The sequence below is a fragment of the Phalacrocorax aristotelis genome, chromosome 3 (genome assembly GCF_949628215.1).
Source record: "Phalacrocorax aristotelis chromosome 3, bGulAri2.1, whole genome shotgun sequence".
NCBI lineage: Eukaryota > Metazoa > Chordata > Aves > Suliformes > Phalacrocoracidae > Phalacrocorax > Phalacrocorax aristotelis.
This window is the reverse complement of record NC_134278.1, coordinates 67,002,755-67,023,205: the sequence shown is the minus strand read 5'-3', so window position 1 is coordinate 67,023,205 and position 20,451 is coordinate 67,002,755. Positions and strand designations below refer to the sequence as shown.

The 20,451-nt window shown below is 45.9% G+C and overlaps 1 protein-coding gene and 1 long non-coding RNA gene across 6 annotated transcripts in view; one reads left to right on the top strand and one right to left on the bottom strand.

The window, feature by feature from the left end:
- Positions 1–285: 285 nt before the first annotated feature.
- Positions 286–3,227, bottom strand: LOC142054781 (uncharacterized). Its single transcript, XR_012659668.1, has 2 exons — positions 2,594–3,227; positions 286–553 (listed from the first exon to the last, which is right to left on the bottom strand). It is a non-coding gene; the product is annotated as an uncharacterized LOC142054781 (long non-coding RNA).
- HIVEP2 (HIVEP zinc finger 2) overlaps positions 1,676–20,451 on the top strand; it is a 143,585-nt gene continuing 124,809 nt past the window's right edge. For 4 of the 5 annotated variants that reach the window (XM_075087805.1, XM_075087800.1, XM_075087804.1 and 1 more), the window contains exon 1: positions 1,676–2,206. The gene's annotated coding sequence lies outside the window, so the exon portion shown is untranslated. Of the gene's footprint in view, positions 2,207–19,965; positions 20,387–20,451 lie in introns of those variants that run through there. The other variant, XM_075087801.1, reaches the window with a different exon arrangement.

The following is a 20,451-nucleotide window of genomic DNA, read 5'->3' as shown; positions in this document are numbered from 1 at the left end:
CTGGGGACCCGACCCAAAGGCCACCAAAGTCAACAGGGGCCAAGGGCCGTATTGGGATGACGGGGTATTTATTAGCGGATTCTGTGCGCCTGTATTGCAACCCTGGGCACTGAATCGTTACTAGTCCCTAAAAGCTGCAGGCATGACTTAAAATTCTTAACTACTAAAACTGTGAAATAATAGTTTTGTTTGCCCTGGCATCTGCTGTTAAGAACTGCTGCTTTGGGGATTTATGTGCATGCACTCTCCTTCCCATTCACGAGGCAGAGATTTTTTTTTCTTGATTTGATGTGAATCAAGGTAACAATAACCTCAGGTGCTAGCACGACTTCTGATGTCACGGTGACACCGCTGCGAGCTGGCATCACTTCGAGTCACCTTACGGTAGCCTTCAAATGCGGTTGAATGGCTTCCCCAAAATAAAACCATTCTGCAAACACTGAATATTAAACGAAGACCGTCTTTCAAAGCCCCAGCACTCCTCAGTGCCGCAGCGAGCCCGAACCGGGGAACCAGCCGGGTGAACCGTACTCTCCGAGCAGCCGCGGCAAATCTAAAGAGGCCAAAAGCAGTTCCCCATGAGCCCGGGGGCGTCTGGCTGACTCAAGGGTTAACCAGCTCCCGGTTCGGCGGCGGCTCCGAGGACCGGCGGCAGGACGCTCCCACGAAGGGCAAGCACCGCCTCGCCTCGCCCAGAGGAGAGGGTATTCCCCCCGCGGCGCCGCTGCCCCGCGCAGGGGGGTGGAGGTGGGGGGGGAGAGGCGGCCCGGCTCCGGGGCCGGCACCGACGGCTGCTGCGGGAGACCGGCCCCGCCACCGGCCCCGGCCCCGCCCCGCCGGACGTTGCGGGAGCTCATTGGCTGCGGGCGGCCCCGTGAGCGGCAGCGGCGGCGGCGGCGGCGGGGGGAGGTGGGGGCGCGAGCCCGGGGCGGCCGTTAGCCGGCGTGACCTGGCGGCGGTCGCAGGCAGCGGCGTCCCCAGCCCTCGGTCCCGTCCGGCAGCCTCCGCCCGTCCTCCCGGTGTCGCGGGGCGCTCTCGGGGAAGGCGCTTCGCCGAGAGGCTGTTAAAATAAATGTGCGTCTGTGCGGCAGAGCCCCGGGGGGGGCTGTGCCCGCGGCGGGCGGGCTCCCTGCCCTCCGGAGCGGCGGCAAGCCCCGCCGTGCCGGTGTGCTGTGCGGCCCCTGTGAAAGGGCCGGGTACCGGGTGGTGAGCCAGGGTCGGGCCGCCCGCGCAGCGCGCACAGCCGCCCCTGGTTTCGGAGGCGCCCGCCGGGGCCGGGCGGGGAAGCCAGGGTCGGCGGCCGTCACGGGGAGCCCCGGTGCCGTATTGTTCTTCCTGACAGATAACGTGATCTTGTCCAGGCGGGAGCGAGGGGGGCGGGGGGGCCGGGGGAAAACGGGAAGGAAGCGGGTGGGGGGGGAGGACGGGGAGGCAGGAGGATCCCGCGTCCTCGTAGGAAATTCTCGGGGCGGGAGGGCGCGCGGCGAGCCGGGGCCGGCTCTCCTGGGAGTTCCCTCGGCGGGGCGGGAGGGGCGGGAGCGGCGGTCTCCGCCGGCGTGGAGAGGCCGCGGCTTCACCCTCCGAAGCCCTGCCTCCTCGCCCCCCCCCCCCCCCGCCCGCCCGGCGCACCTCTCCCCCCGCCGCCCCGCGCGCAGGCAGAGGGGCGGGCAGCGCCCATCACCCCCCGCCCGGGCGCTGCCGCCGATCGCTCCCTCTCTCGCTCTCCGCCGGCGCGCGGGGGGACCCGGGGGTGACGTCACGGGCGGCGCGCTCCCCGCGCTCGCTCCGCGCTCGCCGCCCTGTAACTTGTGTTCTGGGAAGTGGTGCCAGGAATAGCCCGGCGGATCCGCCTGCAGCGCGGCGCGGCGCGCTCCCTCCCTCCCGCCCCGGCCAGGGCGGGCTGCGGCTCCCGGGCCTCCGCCTCTCCCCCGTGCAACACCAGCCCCTCCGCCACTGTCAGGGTGATGGTGATGATCCTTCCCAAAAAGAGGGAGAGAAATGACCTGCCTTAAGCTAAATGCGTGAAACGGGCGCCCCTCGGCCGCTGGATATATCTCTCTCTGTCTTTATATATAAAGAAGCACCGCCGGCCACCTCACTCCAGGCGAGCCCTTAGCAAAGGAGCAACAAGAGCGCCCGGCGGGATCGGCAACAACAACAAGGGCAGCGGGAGGGCTTCCCTCCTCCCTCCTCGGTGACTCTCCAGGTGAGCAGCAGCGGCTGCTGCGGGCAGCCCCCTCCTCCCTGCCCGCTCGCCCGCCCGCCGCTCGCCCCCTGTTACCGGCACCAGCTGACAGCCGCGCCGCGCCGCGCCGAGCCGTGCCGCCGGCGGGGGGCGGCTGCCGCCGGCGGCGGGGCTCGGGCTGGGGGCGCCGCGGGGCCGGCTTTCGGGCCGCGGCGGAGGGGGCGCCTGCCGAGCCCCCCGCCGCCTGACGGCAGCGCCCCAAGTGCCGCCCGAGGGACTGGAGGGGCGGCCGCCGCCGGGCGACCCCCGGCCCCGGGGCTGCGGGGGTAAATGGAGGGCAGGCGACGGGGGTGGGGACGGGCGGGGGGAAGCTGGCGGGGCTGGAAAACCGCCGGACCGGTAAGTCACCTCTGTAGCGGCGGCGGCTCCGGGCGCTGGCAGTCACCGGCACCGTCCCCGGGGCACCGCGGCCGGTGGCCCTTCCCCCGACCCGGCCCGGCGCCCCGCTGAGCCGGCGAGGGAGGGCGCCGGGGCCGGGGACAGGCCTTTGTCGGTGACACGCCGTTAGGAAATGCGGGGAATACCCGGCTTGTGAGTGTATGCAGATGAGGAGCTGGCTGCCTTGCGTAATCCCCTCCTGCGGCGGGGAATGGGCATGGTCACCGCCGGGGAGAGGCGCCCGCGGGGGGGGGCCGCCCCGACGGGGCTCTCTCGGCGGCCTCCGGCGCCCTGCGGGGGGGGGGCCGCCCGGCGCGGCGGCGGCAGGCGGGGCGCCGGGGGGGGCGGGGTGGGCCTCGGCTCCGGCACGTCCCCGCGGGGGGCGCCGGGGGACACTGAGGGTGCGCGTGTGTGCGTGCGGGGAGACCCGCCGCCGCGCCGGAGCTGCATCCGTGTGCCTGCGTGCCCGTGTGCGCGCTGCGCCGCGGTGACTGTTCCCTGAAGTGGGTGGGACGTTGGCCCGTTCCGGGAATGTTCCATGACGTGTAAACGCCACAGGAAGGGGGTTAACGAGGGGCTCGGCCGGGGCCGCCGCTGCTGCCGGGGCCCTCCCCGCCGCCCTCCCCCACCTCCCCGCCGGCCGACGGGGCTGCCGCGGGGGCGGGGGCGGGGGGGGGGGGGTGCGGCGGCGCGGAGGCTGCCGGGGGCACGGTCCCTTATGTAACGCGGGGTGCGCGTGCGGCCGGCGGTGATTATGTAAGCGGCACGTCCGCGCCTGTCGCACAGGACGGCTCGCGCCAGCACCGCGCGGCGGGGGGCAGGCGGGGACGGCCGGCACGGTCGGACGGACGGACGCTGCGGCGGACTGCCTCTGCGCGTCCCCGCCGTTGGGGGGAGGCGGCGCGGGGAGGGGAAAGCCCCGGCTGGGCTCCCCCCGGGCGATGGTGCCCCGGACCTCCTCGGGGGCTCCCGGCTCCCCGCCGCGGCACGTCCTTCCCCACCGCGGGGGAGCGGAGCGGGAGGGCGGGGATGCCTCGGCCCCAGGTGGGGAGAGCCCTCCTCCGGGAGGCCCCGCCGCCCGCCCGGCCCGGGGCGAGCCCGGCCACCGGCGAGCCCGCCTTGTCTCCGCGAGCAGGCGGCCGGGGCTCTCCCCGGGACAGCGATAAAGGTCCTCCGAGCTTAATTTCCCAGAAGCGGAGTTCTCTCTTTCTGATTAGTTGGCAGCAATGGTCAAAAGTTATTTTGAGGTGGCCCTTTTTTTTTTTTTTTTCCTTCATATGGTAGTTGAAGAAATTAAACTTCTACTCAAACGTTAACGTTTTTCTTTTTGAATTCCAATAATTCTTAAACACCCTTTTAAGTTAAACCCATAGAAATACGAATGAGCTTCAGCAGAAATATTTTGCTAAATAATTCCCCTTCTCTCATATTAAAATGAAGTCAACTTTAATACAAAGCCCGTCTGGTTTTGTACGTTATTAAACAATACAGAAAACATTTTACGCCTATATGCCTATTTAGCCAAGGGTGTTACTTTTTCCTTTTTTTGATGAAGGCGGTAAGTCAGGCTGCCGGGGTGGCGAAAGCAAAGCGTTAATCGACGGGTCTGTGTGGCTGCTCCCTGGAGCCGTGGGTGCAGGCGGTACCCTGTGCCCTGCCTGAGCGCAGCTCCTAGCGCAAGGGGGCTCCGGTCCTCGTTCGGAGTTCTGGGGGCACCGACTAGTTAGTCATTACCAAATTGAGAGAACTACTGGTCTAACAAAGGGCAGATTCAGTGGGCCCAGTTTTCAAATTCTGTTGTTGTTGTTGTTGTTGTGAATCGCCACGGACTGCCAGAGGAATTTGATCCTCAGGTTATGAGGACGCAGGGCAGAATCCTCAGTATTTTGATAGTGGAAATGATACGCAGACAAGCTAAAAAAAAAGTGCATCTGTTTTTAGAGATAGGAGAGTCTCTGTCTGTTAGGTTTGCAGCATGTGGATGCATTTAGATAGATGCCCTGTAACCTGGGGCTTATATTTATTTACAGTTAGATGTTAAATCTTTCCTTATCCTTCCAGTCAGGAGATACCTCTGAAACTTCAGGTATGAATTATCTGAAACTTTCTTCATAATGTTTTTGCTTTGCTTCATTTTTTTAAAAAAAAAACAAAACATTGTTAGTGCAGTAGATTAGGCTGAGAGGGTTTTTTCCATGTGAGTTTTAAGAAGTTTCTACTGTCATCTGTAAATGCGTGTAACGTTACTGTGGTTTTCAGCTGTGCAAAGGCAGCAGCAGTACGGTACAAAGTCAAGGTGTCATTACTGTTGTTGATAGAACCATCCACGTTTTTAATGTTTTATAGGGTATTGTGTTGACTTTATTTTCCAGTGGCTATGGGGCACAGCAGGTATGTATGTCCTGGCTGAGGTGGCGTGTCAAAACATCACTGCTATGAACAAGAATAAAATTGGGCAGCACTTGTCCAATGTAGAGGACTTTTAATTGTGTATCTAAGTCCAGTTGTGTGGCAACAGCGCAGAACGCTTCTTTACAAAGGCAGATTTTTAGATTCTCAAGTGACTAGATTGCCTCATATGTGAGATCTGTTTACAAACCTTCTTGTTACTATGAAGACAAAACAGAGAGCCATATGCATTCATGTGGTCCTTGCTGAATAATGGTACATGTGTCTGCTTGAGTGTTTGGCAGTATATCATGTTTGGTTTATGTGGTGGCACCCTACAAGGCCATTCTTTTTTGACTTTTAACTATTTCTAATACCATTGACTGGACTCGGTTATGTGAATAAACTTATGACACTGGTCCACATGTTTGTAACTAAGCTGGAAGTTTTTGAAGCGGGATGTTTATTGTCGAGCATTTTGCCAAACTTCTTTGTTTATGCATTTGTTTATTTAGGTGCTGCTTGTTTTTAAAAGGATTAAGGTGAATGGGTTTTAAACAAAAGTGAAAGTAATGAGTACCATTTTGCATATTCCTCTCCTCATCGGTTTTAAGTCATCAGCGGGGGCAGTTACTGTTAGTATTTTTGAAATTTAACTGTATCAGGGAAGGTAATAGAAATATAGGAGCTGCATGTCTGGCAGAAGTGGTTTACTTAGTGAAATACTGTAATACTTACCCATCAAAGAGAAAAATGGGTTCTATTTAAGAGTATTATTGTAGAGTATATACAAGTCACAGTTTTGTGACTTATGTTATGAAATATGGCATTATGGAATATGGCAATATGGCAAGCTATCTTTCAAATTTGAGTATGGTGGAGCTTTGTAATAAGCTGTGATCGATTATATTGATAGCTGTCCGTCCAGCTCTGTAAGCAGAGCTCAGCAAGTACTAATTCCGTGTAGTTCTCGCTTGATTCTGTATAAGAATTCCAGGTAAATTACCAGAGCTGAGAACTAACTTTCTCTGCCTGTCTTAGGTCCCAGCATAAGTCAGGCCCAGCAAAACTTCGTTCTTCATTTCAATGGCCTTCGCACAGGGTAAAGAGAAGAAAATGTTTTATCCATCTTACCTCAATCATTGAGAAGAGGTGAACCTGACAGTGTGTGGTTTTGAATTGTTGGTCCTCCTAGCAGGAGGAATACATAGTTATTACTACATCTGGTGGGTTAAAGTTTTCAGCAAGAGTTAATTGCTAATACTTTTGGGAGCTCCGCAGAAGTGTTGAGTGCAGAGGCTGCATACCTTTGTTGTTTGAAAAAGGTCCGATAAGTTATGAGGAAACTGCTTTAAAAATTCTTGTATTTAAAGAGGCAGGTTATTTTTTCTTAACAGATTTCTTAAACGGTATCTTTGAAGTGGCATGTTACAGATTAAAATAACTACTTTGGAAGTTATTTGATTTTCTCCTGTAATTTAACTGTTTTGTTTTGTTTTTTCCTTCAGTAGAAGGAACAATCTAGCAGTTCATGAAGAAGTGAAGAAACAGCAAGGGGAAGAAGCTAGATGGAAAACTGAGAATAGTGTTTTTCATATGTTTCAATCAGTAATTTTGGATGCTACATTTAATTAAAGTAGCACAGAATTATCACAGAAGAATGAAAGTTTCAGGCTGGCTATGCCTTTTTAATAGGAAATAGCAGCTTCGTACAGTTTTGTTTCTCTTTTTGGGGCTTAAACATTTTTATAAGACTTTGCAACTTTTCTAGTTCAGCAGGAAATATTAAAAAGCAATTCATTGGGGCCATATTTTTCATTCTCGAGTGAAATTGCGACTTGTAAAAGGGCTGGTCTGACAGCCTGAGAGCAAAAATCCATTGTAAATAGAAGTATTAGAAGTTTTTCCATGATAACCAACTAGTGAGCCTCTACTTGGACCATAAGAAATCATTAGTGAATTTAAAGAATATGTTAATCTCTGGAAACATCTGATTTTTGGGTTTTTACTGAAATAGCAAGTGGGAGGCACAGCATACCTTTTATCTTAGCATTCTGAACTTTTGTTCATAAACTAAACAGTTGACTTTACCCTAACCACTCATTTGTTGTAGGTCCCTCCCAGTAAGATTTGTCCCCAGGAACCTCTCTCACAAAGCTGTGAGCATGGAAAAGGGGTGAGAGGGTTTGGGTAGGGGAAACAATCTGATGCGGTATTTCCAAATCCCCAATGTGAAATAATCAGAAGACGTACACTTTGCCTGTCAAATTAAAAGTCTCTTGCCTGTTTTTTATTGTCTTGTGATTAATTTCTCACCATCATTAATATGATCTAAGCATAGGAGTTTCTTCTTGCCCTGAAGAAGTTTTGTGGATTCTGGGTGCTTATTTTAATTTGTCCTTCAGGCACATTTTGTACACCTGCAAAACGGTCGCTCTCTGCTCTCTGTATGCCAGGGTAGGAGCAGTGGAGTGTGGACCACAGCTGTTTATGGTCACAGCATTCCTTGTTTTTCCATATTTCCTTGTTCTGCCCTGGGCATGCCTCTTTTACGGTTTCTTGAAACTGCATATTGCCTTTTGCTTTTTCGTAGATTTATATGTGAGTAAGCAAAAACCTATACGTGGTTTTTTTTCTCCACTTTCTCTGGATGGGGGTTGCAGGGCGTACTCAACCAAAAAAATGTACCACTTAGATGGTAGTGTCCTTAAAGTAATACGGTGTACCAATGTGGATGTAATTATCTGATACAAATTCCCCCCTGTACATGGTTATGCTGATATGACTAGTGTGTAGAGTGATTATATCAATTTTTCTGAGTTTGTTTATGCGCACTCTACCTCTGCCAGTGTAGACTTGGTCTCAACAGAAAAGTTCTTTCTACAAATGACGTAGTCACAGTCTAAAAATGACGTATGTAATTTCTAAAAATGACATAGTCTAGAAACCATAAATAATGTAATAATGTAGTTGGTAATGGGCTTATGGCCACTTCATGTGCACATGAGTTTGTTTTGTCTCACCTCAATTTGTGTTTAACATAAAATTATTTTATTGTTTTGGGGTTTTTTTTGTGATTGACAGTTCTGTCCTAATATGCTTACAGAGTTTGAAAAATGCAGCTCTAATATACAAGAAATTTCAACCTACACAAAAACAAAATGGTAAAGAATATCTCTGTTTTGGAAAATTTAAGTTCACTTCATCACAACTTAAGTTGTAATAAAATGCCGCAGCTCTGGCTAAAATCTCTGATTTATGTAAGCTGCCAAAGGGGGGAAAAGAGATGTACAGTACTTTTTGAAAGACATGGTTTAATTGCTGTTGTGTCATACGGGAGGAACTCAAGGTTCGATTGCTACAGAAAGTTTCTTTTTTAGATAGTGGTTTATCGGAAATTCTGTACAAAGGAAAGCAGTTAGAGAATTTGCATGTATAGTTCATTTTAATAGAAATGTGAAAACTAGAGAAGCTAAAGGGAATTGGAATTAGAGTGTCAGGTGACATTTTGAAGGTAATGCAGTAAAGTAGGGTTTGACCCTCTTCATAAGAAAATGCTCATGAAAAAAACAGCAGAAAACCCCCAGATTATTTTCTGTAATTTGTAGTGAAGTTTCGATTTTTTTTGCCATAGAGGTTAGTATTGCTGCTGGCCTGACTGGGCTAACTTAATCTTCCCTGCCTCCCCAAACCCTAGAGGTGTGCCTAGAATTATCCTCTGCTGGGCTTGATGGTGGACTGTCAGAGCTTGCTCCTTATCGAGTGATTTATGAATATGGAGTAATACTGGATGTTTTCTAATAAGCAATTGAAAAAGCTGAAAGAAATGTTTAATTGCACATTGTAGGACGTGATATGATCTCAGAGAATTTAGTAGAGCAGAATGCTTGTTTTTGGTAAAATAATATTATTTAAGGAGCATTTTTTCTGTAGAGTAATAGCTGTACTTAGGCAGAAAGGAGCTTTATGTTTAAAAAAATCAAACAGGACAGAATCAGGTTTACCAGAATTAGTTTTACTAGGCAGTGGGGTTTTCTTGTGTATTGTTTTTTTTTGTTTAAATAAGATAAATGGCCCAATCTGTGTATTTATATATTTTGTATTTGTGGTTTGCATTAAAACAAAACACGTGTAGTATATCAAGAAAGAATAGCATGAAATAATAACTGGGGTTACCCTTCCTTGACAACAAGACGTGACACTAGTTAGAGCAAAAATCACTTAGTTTAGACCAAAGTCAGTGTTCAACAGAGACTAAGTTGCTGGCATCTATTAACAGTCTTTGTAGCTCAGTGTAGTTCATTTCGAGTGTAATCTATTCTCAAAAGTCGTAAAAGTATGTGGAGTTTCATGTTCCTTGTCTTTCAAGGACAGCTACAATAGTTCAGTTAGCTGGAAAATATATGTTTATTTGGTCTAACTGTTGTCAATTTATGTGGGGTTTGAAAGTGATTTTCTTTCTTTCTGTACAAGCGTTAGCAGTGAAAGAGATGCTCTAGAGAGTAACACAGGCCCCTGATTAACTGACATTTGTGCATGCTGACAGGGTTTAGCTGAGTCCTCTGTGACACCTGTGAGCAGTGATTCTTCTTTAGAGCAGAATTTCTAAAACTATTTTATTAATAGCTTGTTAATAGCGAGAATCGAGTACAATTTGTGGTCTTCTGTAACAACAGAGGTAGGCTAATTTTGACTTTTTCCCATTTAAAATCATTTATGTTTATGAACATGGTTTCTGAAGCTGCTTATGAAAGGATTGTTCCCCCTGCGTTTGTCTAAGACAAAATAGTTCTTTAGTGAAAAAGGTATTGATCTTTGGCTGGACATTCATAGGCGCCTGCAACCAAATTCCCTATCCTGTTTAAGTCAATAATAGTTTCTGCACTATGGTAAAGGTAGGATTTAACTATCAACTTTGAGACCGTAAAGTTGGACATCTTGATGCTGCATGATATGACACTCTACTTTGATCACCAGAAGAGTAAAGAGATTTTGCTTTAAAATCTCTGCAAAGCTATGTGAATATAATTTCTTCAAACATTCTTAGTAAAATTGTGTCAAACAGAACTTGCAGGCTGTTCCACTATGTTGTGATTGGTCCTACAATACTAGTAAAATTCCTCTGAAAGTTAGTGGATGTTTTCACAGTGCTGCTTGGCTAGAATCTTTGTTTTCTTAAGGCCTTAAGTAATGGATAAGCTCCTTGTACTTAATTTTGTGAGGTACAGCTGAATTTTGATACAGGTTTAGCAAGACATTGCTAACAGTTTTGATGAAATTTGTGATAAGTGTAAGGGCAGGAGTCATTTATATAATATGCTTGAGTAGGAAATGGTGGTAGTGAAATGATGTTAGTGATGTTAGCATGATATTAGTGAAATACAAACTCACAGGAAGGTGTTTGTTTTAGAGCTAGAGTGATGCCAAATACAGCGTTGCTACTTCTGCAGTAGGTTGGTATGGTGGTGAAATGTTGGGATGGAGAGGGCAATAAAGTTGGTCTAGTAAGTTATCTGTCACATTTGATACGTCATGTCTTTTTTAGTTTTTTAATCTCTGATTTACTTAATTACTAATTAAAAAATACACAAATTGTACTCATCTTTGACCTAATTTATTGTAGTGAGTAATGTTAATTATTGGTTAAATACTTCAGAATCAGTCATGCATTAGTAAAACTACTGCATCATTTGGAGTAATTAGAAGGGCAGTTTTGAGTAAGCTATGTTTTTGTGAAGGAGTAAGCTGTAAGTTGGGACTGATACAGAGTAGTATGAAGGTTCCCATAGCATCTTTCTTTGGTCTGATTTGTTATTGACAGGACTTTGGTGTGTGAAATGTCAGGAGACAAAAAGATGATACCTTCATTTTCCCTGCATTGTTTTTAGCTCAGCTCACTGATACAGTTGAAATACTGTTACCATATAGCTGTTCAGTGTTCCCATTAAATTAGTTGGTGATCTCTTTGTGGACAAAAATTCATCAGTCTGCTTGTTTTGCTTCTGGGTTTTACAGATTTCAGCATTCAGAGTTGATAAACCTGAACCTTCCCTGATGGTAGGTTGGCCTGGACACATCCACTTGTCCACATTCACGTGTTCACTTGATAAGTGACCAAGAAGAACCTCTACTTTAGTTTTGGTCCGTGCCCTCTATGTGGTGCTTTACAGTGGTGTGCCTGGGGTCTTTGCTTCTTCTGTAGTAATGGCAAAGTAGCTTTCAGTAGATGTACCCTGACTTTCCTTCCCTTGCTCCCCAGATCACCCTCTGCATGGCAGGAAAGAGAGACACGTGGGATGATGGAATTCCTTTACGCGCACCTCTCCAAAGCTTCAGTGCAGCACATTTTCCACAAATGGAATGACTATGAGAGAAACCTTTTAATTTTCATTCTCTTTCTCTCTCACAGCCTTAGTAATTAAAGAAGAAAATGAGGATGCTAAATACAGATTTTTGGATGTATGCTGGTTGAGAATGAGGCCTAGAGGGGAAGATAAATAAGATGGGGAGGGGAGGTTTGAATGTGACTGACAGTGGATTATAATTGCTTACAAGAAGTTATTTTTATCAGATCAAGTCTCCCTCTAGCATTAAGTCCTCAACCTGAAGAATTTAGTACTACAGCCATTAAAATCCCTGTCCAGTCGCAAGTTGTGCAAGCATGTCTTGATGAGTAACTAAGATCCGATAGAAGGCACCATCTTGGATTCATCCTCTAACTTCCATTGTTTGACATCACCACAGACAATTTACACACAGAATACGACGTCTTCTTACCTTGCTCAAAGCTTGTGGGTATTTGTCTTTACATTTGTTTATGCGCTGTTTTCATCTAATTTAGTTACAGTATCATTTGATCCTGGTCAACAGTTCAACCCACTTAACTAGGAAGCAGGGGAATAAATGAAAATGATCTTGACTAACTCTTTCTCAATCAAGTGGGTTGTCTGGCAAGCCAGGAGTGTAATAAATGGATTTTGTGGCTATTTAGAGACACACACTAGAAGAGAGAGCCGTGCTTCCCAGTTTCATGACGTAATCCAGGCAGTGTCATGTCCAGATCACGGGATTACACCTGTGTTTTTATCTCGACCAAAAGTGCATTTTTTTGGCTCCTGCTTTGATGTTTTCCCATAAAAATAAACAGATTACACCCGAAAATTGAGGGTTTTTGCTATAATACAGGAAGAAACATTTAAGCATGCATGTATAAGTATATACATTTACACGTATGTACATTTATGTGACCATAGCTTTTGCCTCCAGTCATGTTCTGTCTCCTTCACCGTTCAGTATACCTGGAATAACTTCATGAGAGCTCGTGGTTGCAGGTCTGGCTTGTTTGTCACTGGGAGGAAGATTTGTCCTAGATTCAATGTAGGTTCAACTTCTGCTTCTATTTAAATATCAAAGAAAATATTTTAAATAAATAAACTTATTTGCATTATTTATGTGTGAGTATTAGCATTTATTTCACAACTGTGTATATAGATGCATATACACAGACACATTTTGTTGACCAGGTGAAAAAGACGTATTAGTTCTCTATGATGAAATGCCATGGTTTCACTTTGGTGCAATGCGTATCAGAATCTGCCCAGGTGATCTTTCTAAAGTGTTATTCACTGTTCCTGGTGTGTTGTGGGTACAATGATTCCAGCAGAGTCAGTAACTGAGTGCGGTCCATTTTATTGCCTGTGATTGATTCAGCCAAGGTCACGTCTTGGTGGACCCTGAAGATGTTTGCCTTTGAGGTTGAAGCACTTTGAATTCTTTTTATATCCTCTTGTTTTTGAAGGACATAATTGTATCAGTCTAGTCAAAAGGTTAAAGGATCAGTTCTGAGGCCCTGTCATTGCTGGTGGGTGACAGTCAACTTGCATGTGGTGCTCGTTAACCCTCACTCCTCTGCTGGTAGCATCCACTTCAGCACCCTGGCTGAACTGGTGGTGCCAGGTCTCATGGCTGTAGAAATGTGACCAGAAAGTCAATCAGTGAGCAGACTACCTGTGTAAATAGATGATGCAAATGAAAGATGTAATAAAAAACACTTGCATCATGCCAACGCTTGTTATCTTGTTGCCTGACCTTCACTTTCTCTGGTGTCAAGCACAAACCCATCTTGCCCTCATCTCACAGTTTTCTAATCAGTGCCCCACAGCTGAGAAGATGATGCCAAACTCTGCTCGGCACAGCTTGTGCTACCATGTGAACTGCCTTGTCTCTTGTGAATAAAATGAAAACTCTGTTATTATGGGTCAAATCCTGACTTCAATAAAAGTGCACAATGGCAGGTTGTTAATGATTTTTCATGAGGCCAGGATTTTGCCATCAGCTGTAGATAGGACTTGTACTGCTGAAATAGTGCTCCTCGTGACTGTCTCAGCCTATAAATGGAAACCTCCAGCATGCGAGGTTTGATCTTCGTTGGATATAGTAACACTAGGGGAGAATATTGGAAAAACTGTCTACGTGGAGACAGCCTCTGGATACTTCCGGCAGAGAAGATATAAACCGAAAGGCACTCTCAACAGAAATGATTGTTGCATTGCCAGATGGTATAAGGTAATTTGGAGGGAAAGAGCAGAGATGTATTACCTACCCCAAGGTGCTTTTGCTGTGATTTGAATATAAAATGCATGAAGTCTTAGGTACAAGTGTTGGAACTGACAGTGGCTTAGAGCTGTGATTTTAGCTTATCTTTTGTAGTTATAACGCATCTGGGAAAGGAACTTGCTGGGTTCCTGAGGGCATCGTAGTTCCAGCAGAGTTTGTGAGCCTGGAGCCTGGTCTGTACCTCACCTGTCCTGTGTGCTTTTTTCCCCAGTGAAATCCCATTATCTGGGTTTGGGATTGCTTGTTAAGATGTGAGAAACTTGTATTTCATTTCAGTTTGTGCATGATGCTGTGTTGTTGTTGTTTTTTTTTTTTTTAATGAGGTCTGATACCTTCTTGTCTCAAGTGGCATAATTTCAGAGATATTTTTTTTTTCCCCTGCTTCTAGTATGGTTCAGCATAAAAAAGACTCACAAAACCAATGTTTACAATAGGTTTGCAAGGTTCTAGTACAATGTTTTGTTCTGGTGTAGCCTACCTGCCGTATGTATCTAGTCCTCCATCTGAAGCCCAGTAGCACCAACCTGAAATTGGCTTATCACTGATAACTTTGCATTTTCCCATTTTTGGATGTAATTTTGAAAGAATCTTGCATCTGATGGGTTGATTAGAGGGGACACGAGCTATTTTCTTTTTTTAAAATATTACAGACAAAAAGGGAAGAGGAAAAAGCCTGGATCAACCAAAGCTTATGACATGATTTTAGAATGCATAACCTTGGGCAAAAAGGGCCAGTTATTGGAGTAGTTCTTGAGTAACCTAATTGCTTGATAAGGATCCTTGCCTGTTTAAGTTGTTGTTAGTTGTTGGAAACAGTCCATTTCTAAATTTGTGCCTTACTGCATACCCTGAGGTATGTGTGCAACCCACTGTAATTGCACAGTTTATTATTTTATTAATGAGAACTGTGATAATGTGTTGGCTCATGAATTCCCTCCAGTCCAGGTATGGTCTCCTAATTGCCCAGAGTTCCAGGGATGGTGATGGAGGGCAAAAGCAAAACTTTTACGAGCATGGTTTAAAGAACTCAGACCTTGCCCTAAAGCCTGTGTTTGGTGTGATATTGCAACCAAAGGCTGGAAAGGTAGGATACCTTCTTAACACACACCTAATGAATAATAATAGAAGCAGCAGAAGTAAATTCTTACTACATAATCCTGAGTACCTGAGACTTTGCCAGCTGGAAGGAGAGGGACTCACACCTTAATTGGCCTTCCTAACCATAACAGAGCACCCCTTAGTAATTCTTTGATCTGGGTCTCTCCTGCCTGCCTCCCTGCCTGAGTGCCTGGAAGACTCGCACTTCATTTGCTGTAAGGCACACAACAGTGAGCAAGCATCTGGCATGCAACAGCAGCTCCTATTTTTAATGAGCCTCCGGGGTAGCAGGCATACTAGGGTGCCCATTCCCATGTTCTGGAATCTATTTCTGTGTGCAGATACTAGACTCGTAGTACAAGAGCAGGGAGCAGCATCAGCGGAGGTGTGGTCTGTGGAGGAGTTGGGGAAATCCAGTTTACTGTGCCTGTAACTCTGGAGACAAAACTTTCCCGTAAAAAGCCATGGCAAAACACCACAACCTCAAACAACTAGCACTTGCTCCTCAGCACCGCCCAGCTTTACTGGTACACTGTAAACCTCTGACCCTGGACTTGCAAGATCCGGGGGAGCTCTCTGAGGATGTTGTGGCAGCCCGGGTCACCCCAGCCTGTGGGACGGGGGATGGTGAGTTCCCACTCAGTGCGTCGCAGGCTGCCTCCTTACTGTGGTGGCTGGTATGGTTTTCCACAGCTTCTGAAACTGCTCATTACAGCGCTTGGCTCTTCTACAAGGGCTTTTCATAGCTGTAGCCCCTGTGGCTTGCTGCAGCATGGTTTTCTGGTGGAACAGATGGTATATTACGTAGAAAGTTATGGTATTTTTGTGTCACTGATTTTTAATTATTTATTTCACTGTTTACCTCCCCTCCCCCTTTGTTTTTTTTAAAGTGGGCATATAGCATAAGTGCAGAATTAGGAATTGATATTGGATTTGCCTTTGATATATTCATCTTTATATTTCTGTACATGTGTGGTATTTTACACTGAGTAGTGTGTGCTTTCTGAAGTGATAGTGAACACATTTGCATAATTTCATTTGAAATTAGTTCAAAATACTTTGAGAAAAAAGTCTATGAAAGAAGATCTTTGAAAGGAAAAGTAAATGTCTTCTTAAACAAGCGTTGTACTGACTGGAGTACAGTTTCGTTTTTAAGTCAGTAGATGTGTTTTCTGTATCTAATCTTTGTTTTTTTAATTGATATCATCTGGTCAATTTGAGTGAAAACGCTATTCCCATAAGAAAAATATTTATTCTAAATATTATTGTTGCCTAGTATCTTGTTGAATTCATGAGATACAGAAGCAGTCAAGTTGATTTAATATTTTTAACGTTTTTATAGTGTTTTCTCATTGTTTCCATGAAAGCAATTTCAATAAATATTTTAGCAATTGCTTTTGGTTTCTTGAAATTAGGTTACCTATTGTTGAAAACTGCAGGTTCTTAAACATGGGTTTCAGATCTGCTTTGTCTTGATTAGACATTTGAAATAAAACATAAATACTCGAGCAAGCCCCAAAACAAGGGCTTGCCTCTTCCCCCCATGTAGTTTCCAGGACTTAATGTGTTTTGTCCAAAGAATCTCTGTAAGTTGTTACTTATAAAAGTTATAATCACAGGGGTTTGGTTCTGTTTAGCCAAATCACTTTCATATATTGACTTTTATTTTTTATGTGTGTATATGTACATTATTATAAATACACATGTGTACTGTTTTATATATATACACTCACATATACATGAATGTATGTATATATGTATACACAGACAACAGAGACACATATACACTCTCACGCTATGTGTCTACGGACACTTGCACACACCGGAAACGTATGGGATCATCCCATTTGAAATGTAAGGTTTATATTTTCATCCCAAACCTGATCCTTACCACATAATTGCAGTAGTGGTTTTATCTTTACAATGTAGCGTTTTATCCAGTGGCTTCTGAATGGGAGGCTGTGTGGCCTCGTGTGTGGAGACCCCCTGAGGTACGTGGGGAGAGAGACCAGTGCTGGTGGCGAAGTCCTCCTGGGGCAGGAGAGCAACGGGATGGGGCAGCCGAGTGCGGGAGATGAGAAGGCAGCTGCTGAGGGGTACGTTAGGAATTTCTGGTTGTGACCTTCAGCGGTGGGAAGTCTCTCATGCCACATCCCACATACTGCCATATTTAGGCTGGGTACCAGGTTCACAGTAAAGAACAAGCCCTCCACTTCTGTGTTCTGCCACATATATTTTGAAGATAAATAATTACCTGCTGTCAGGTGTTTGGCGGCTTGGACCTTGTCATCTTTATTTGCCTTGCTTTACTCATAAAAGTGGCACAGGGTATTTTAATTATCTGTTTATGGGATTGCTTGAGAGAATTCCCATAGTGATGAGACAGTTCAACAAAAAATCTCAAGATAATGGCTTTTCCACTTGTGCTTCTCAAACATTCCTTCAAATGGAAGTGAAAGAATTTTAAAATCCTTGTACGTAGTTTAAATTCCCAAGTGATACAATAGAGTGGTTTTGTTCTAAGTATTACACAGATGGGTTGTAGAGGGTAAAACTGAGTTCGTGGGAATCTGTAAAGGTGTTAAATATTTTGTAGGTAGCCAACTTTAAGAGTTGTTTTCCGTATGTATTTGTACTTACCGCAACCAACTTCTATTTTGGTGTGGGAAATCACGTGTTTTCATGAGCATACCAAGGGCACTGTCAGTGAGGCCAGTTCACAGTTTGCATCTGTCCCTTTGCTTTAAGCGTTGAATTTTAAATGAAGAAAAACCAACACCACAGATACAGCTCTTTTTAAAGGGTCGAATTTGGATACAAAGTATACTGCAGAGAACACACCTCACTTTCTCACCTCAAACCACTGTGCCCACGTTAATCTCCGGGTAACTACATTTTACTGTTCCATCAGTTGAAGAATGGTATTGAACCATTCTCAGGATGTGGATGGGTGTGTGAAAACACTGCTGTTCCTTACTGTATTCTCTGCCCTTCAACAGGACTATCGCAACAGGCAGCCATAGGTGTATGGAAAATGCCTGTTGCAATACTGTGTGCTGGTGCGGGATGGCTACCCAGCCTGGCCATGTGCTGCTGTTGTGCCATGCGGCAGTTGTCTCAGTACGGTCAAAAGTACAACTTGTGGGTGCATTTCTTTCATCCTCGCACATGGGGCTAAAAATAGTTGACCAAGCTTATTCTGAGCGAGTGTGTCACTTTATGGTCAGATTTCAGAAAATCGAATGGCTCTCTTACATGTTATTTAGGATGCTGTGCGCAGTGGAAGCGTTCTTACGGTACTTTGAAGGTTTTGTCCCCTTTTTCCTTCTCTCAGGAGAACACCACTGCTTACACCCATAGCTGTGTATGATATGGGCTGGATTCTGATCCAGCACCCACCTTTCTAAGGGCCATATTCTGATCACTTTACTCCGATTGAACTAATCCAAACTCTTTGCTAAAGTTAATGCTTCTTTGATTCGACGCAGAGTTAATGTCAGATTTTATTCCTCAGATTTTGTACTGCAAATCGTTGCCAACACCAAAGACTCATTTGTCTGCTTTTTTCATATTGAAAAGAGTCCTGATGATTACCGTCAGACTGACAACCTTCAGGATTAAGTCTGTAAGTTAACATCAGAACGAGAAGCAGTAGAGGTTTCTTCATGCTAACTGGGAAGTCAATCTTCAAGATAAGCTGTCTTTGAAAACTTTACCTCTAAAGGAAAAGGGTAGAAAACAACCAAACTAGCTCATATCCTTGTAGAAGACTATGTTTTTAAAAGTATATCCAAAGTGTTTTGTTTATAAATATTTAAAAATATTATCTTTGACTTTCTTTTAGTACCATGAACAGTTTTGGTAAGCCAGTGTCATTGCGTATGTCCCAAAAAAGGTACAATTTCTTACGACTCTGAGGTACAGGCTGGTGGTTCCCTAGTTTCAGCTCCTAAGGCTCCACATTACTAGGGCTGAAAGGCTGGCTTCAGTTCCCAGTGTCACCACAGGGTGGTTTTTGCAGAAACACGTCAAAAATACTCCTCTTCAGCTAGTGATGGGAGTATCAGGAGAATCCAGAAAAGCATTTTCCAGAAAAGCATTTTCCAAACTCCTTGTAACCTTTTCCACTGAGGTTTGTTGAATTAAGTGCCTCTATTTGAAAATCGGCTTCTATCAAGTAGAGCATTGCTACCCAATCTGTCTCATTCAATGTACAGGGTAAAAATCTAGTGTCCCAGGCACCAGAGTTTGTTGCTGGGACATACTCATTGTGGAATAACTGTATTTATCACTGTATTTTGACATGTTGTTTAGAAACTAATGAAAATGGGTCTAGAATGTGTCTCATGAGTGAGAGTGTACCATAAGCCTGTCCATCCTCCTGCCCCAGGGGAGGATCAGCTATAACCAAACCATTTCCTACAGGGGATTGTTCAGTCTGCTCTTTAAAACTTGCAGTGGTGGAGACACTGAAGCCTCCTGGATGGTCTCATTTGGATTCTTAATGGTGCTTTCCATTAAAAAAGTCTTTCTAATGTTAAATTTAAGAAGGTAGTAATGTTGAGTAGGACTGCAATCCAGGTTCTCCCTACACTTGCCAGGTAAGTATAGGAATGATTTACTTGGGGTCAGGTGAACAGCCTGTGAGACAATCAGTTACCAAATGCTGAACTCCCACACGCCCCTACCCAGCTCCTGTGCCTTCGCCCTTTTCCTTAAGCTGGGCCCTCATTTGCTTCAGAAAGGCAGGGGCAAAAGTGAAAAGAAGCTTTGCTGGGTTGTCAGCCGTATCTGACAAGGGAATCCTGTACACTCTAGTTGTGCCCCAAATGCATTCACAAAACATGTTTTACTCCATGGGATCCAAAAATCTGTAAGGCTTGATGCTTGCAGCAGTATGGGCTGTAGTGAGAGCTTAGTGCATTTCTATATTGTAGTAATATTCCTACACAAGCTGTACAAGAAAAATAAGAGCAGCACGGCTCCTGAGCAAATATTGTTTCTAGTCACATACGATACTTTGCAGCTGAGCCTGGTAACACGCTGCTTAGCTGTTTTGCTATGCAAGTGCAGAGAACGCTGTTAGCAATAAAGCCACTGCTGGTTTCTCCTCCAAAACCTCCCTCCTTGCAGTGCATTGGAAATGACTGAACTTTGGCCCTCAATCTGCTGACACCCTGAGGGAGTGTAAATGTAATGACGTCTTTGCTTGTTTCAGCTGCACAACAGGAAACGCTCATGGCCTCCCCTTCTTCCTGCTCTGAGAAAGTGCTGCCTTTTTTTTTTTTTTTTCTTTTCCCTCCCTTCCCCTGCAGTCGAGCGGGCTGAGACCTAATTTCAGGTCTGGGCTCGGCAGCCAGCCGGCGCTCGCACAGGGCCCCCATTGCTGCTGCCTTCTTGCCACGGCAGCCAATAGCCTCCCTATTGCTCTGCTGTGGTGGTGATGCCAGAAATACAAGCATTTTAATTTTTTTCCTTTTTGTTTTTTTTTTTTTCTTCCCCTGGAGAAGTGACTGAGAAGAGAATACAGTTATGTGGCAATGGCTTGCTCCACAGGGCATGTCACTGGATACAGCTCAGCTGCAAAGACCAGGATGGTCAGGTGATGATTTGCCTTGGGGAGACTACATCACTTGCATAATATAGAGGACACCCTGTCAGGTGGGCATTCAGGGATCCTGGAATACGGTCCCAATAGTGCTGAATAATGCTGAATATACAGAGCC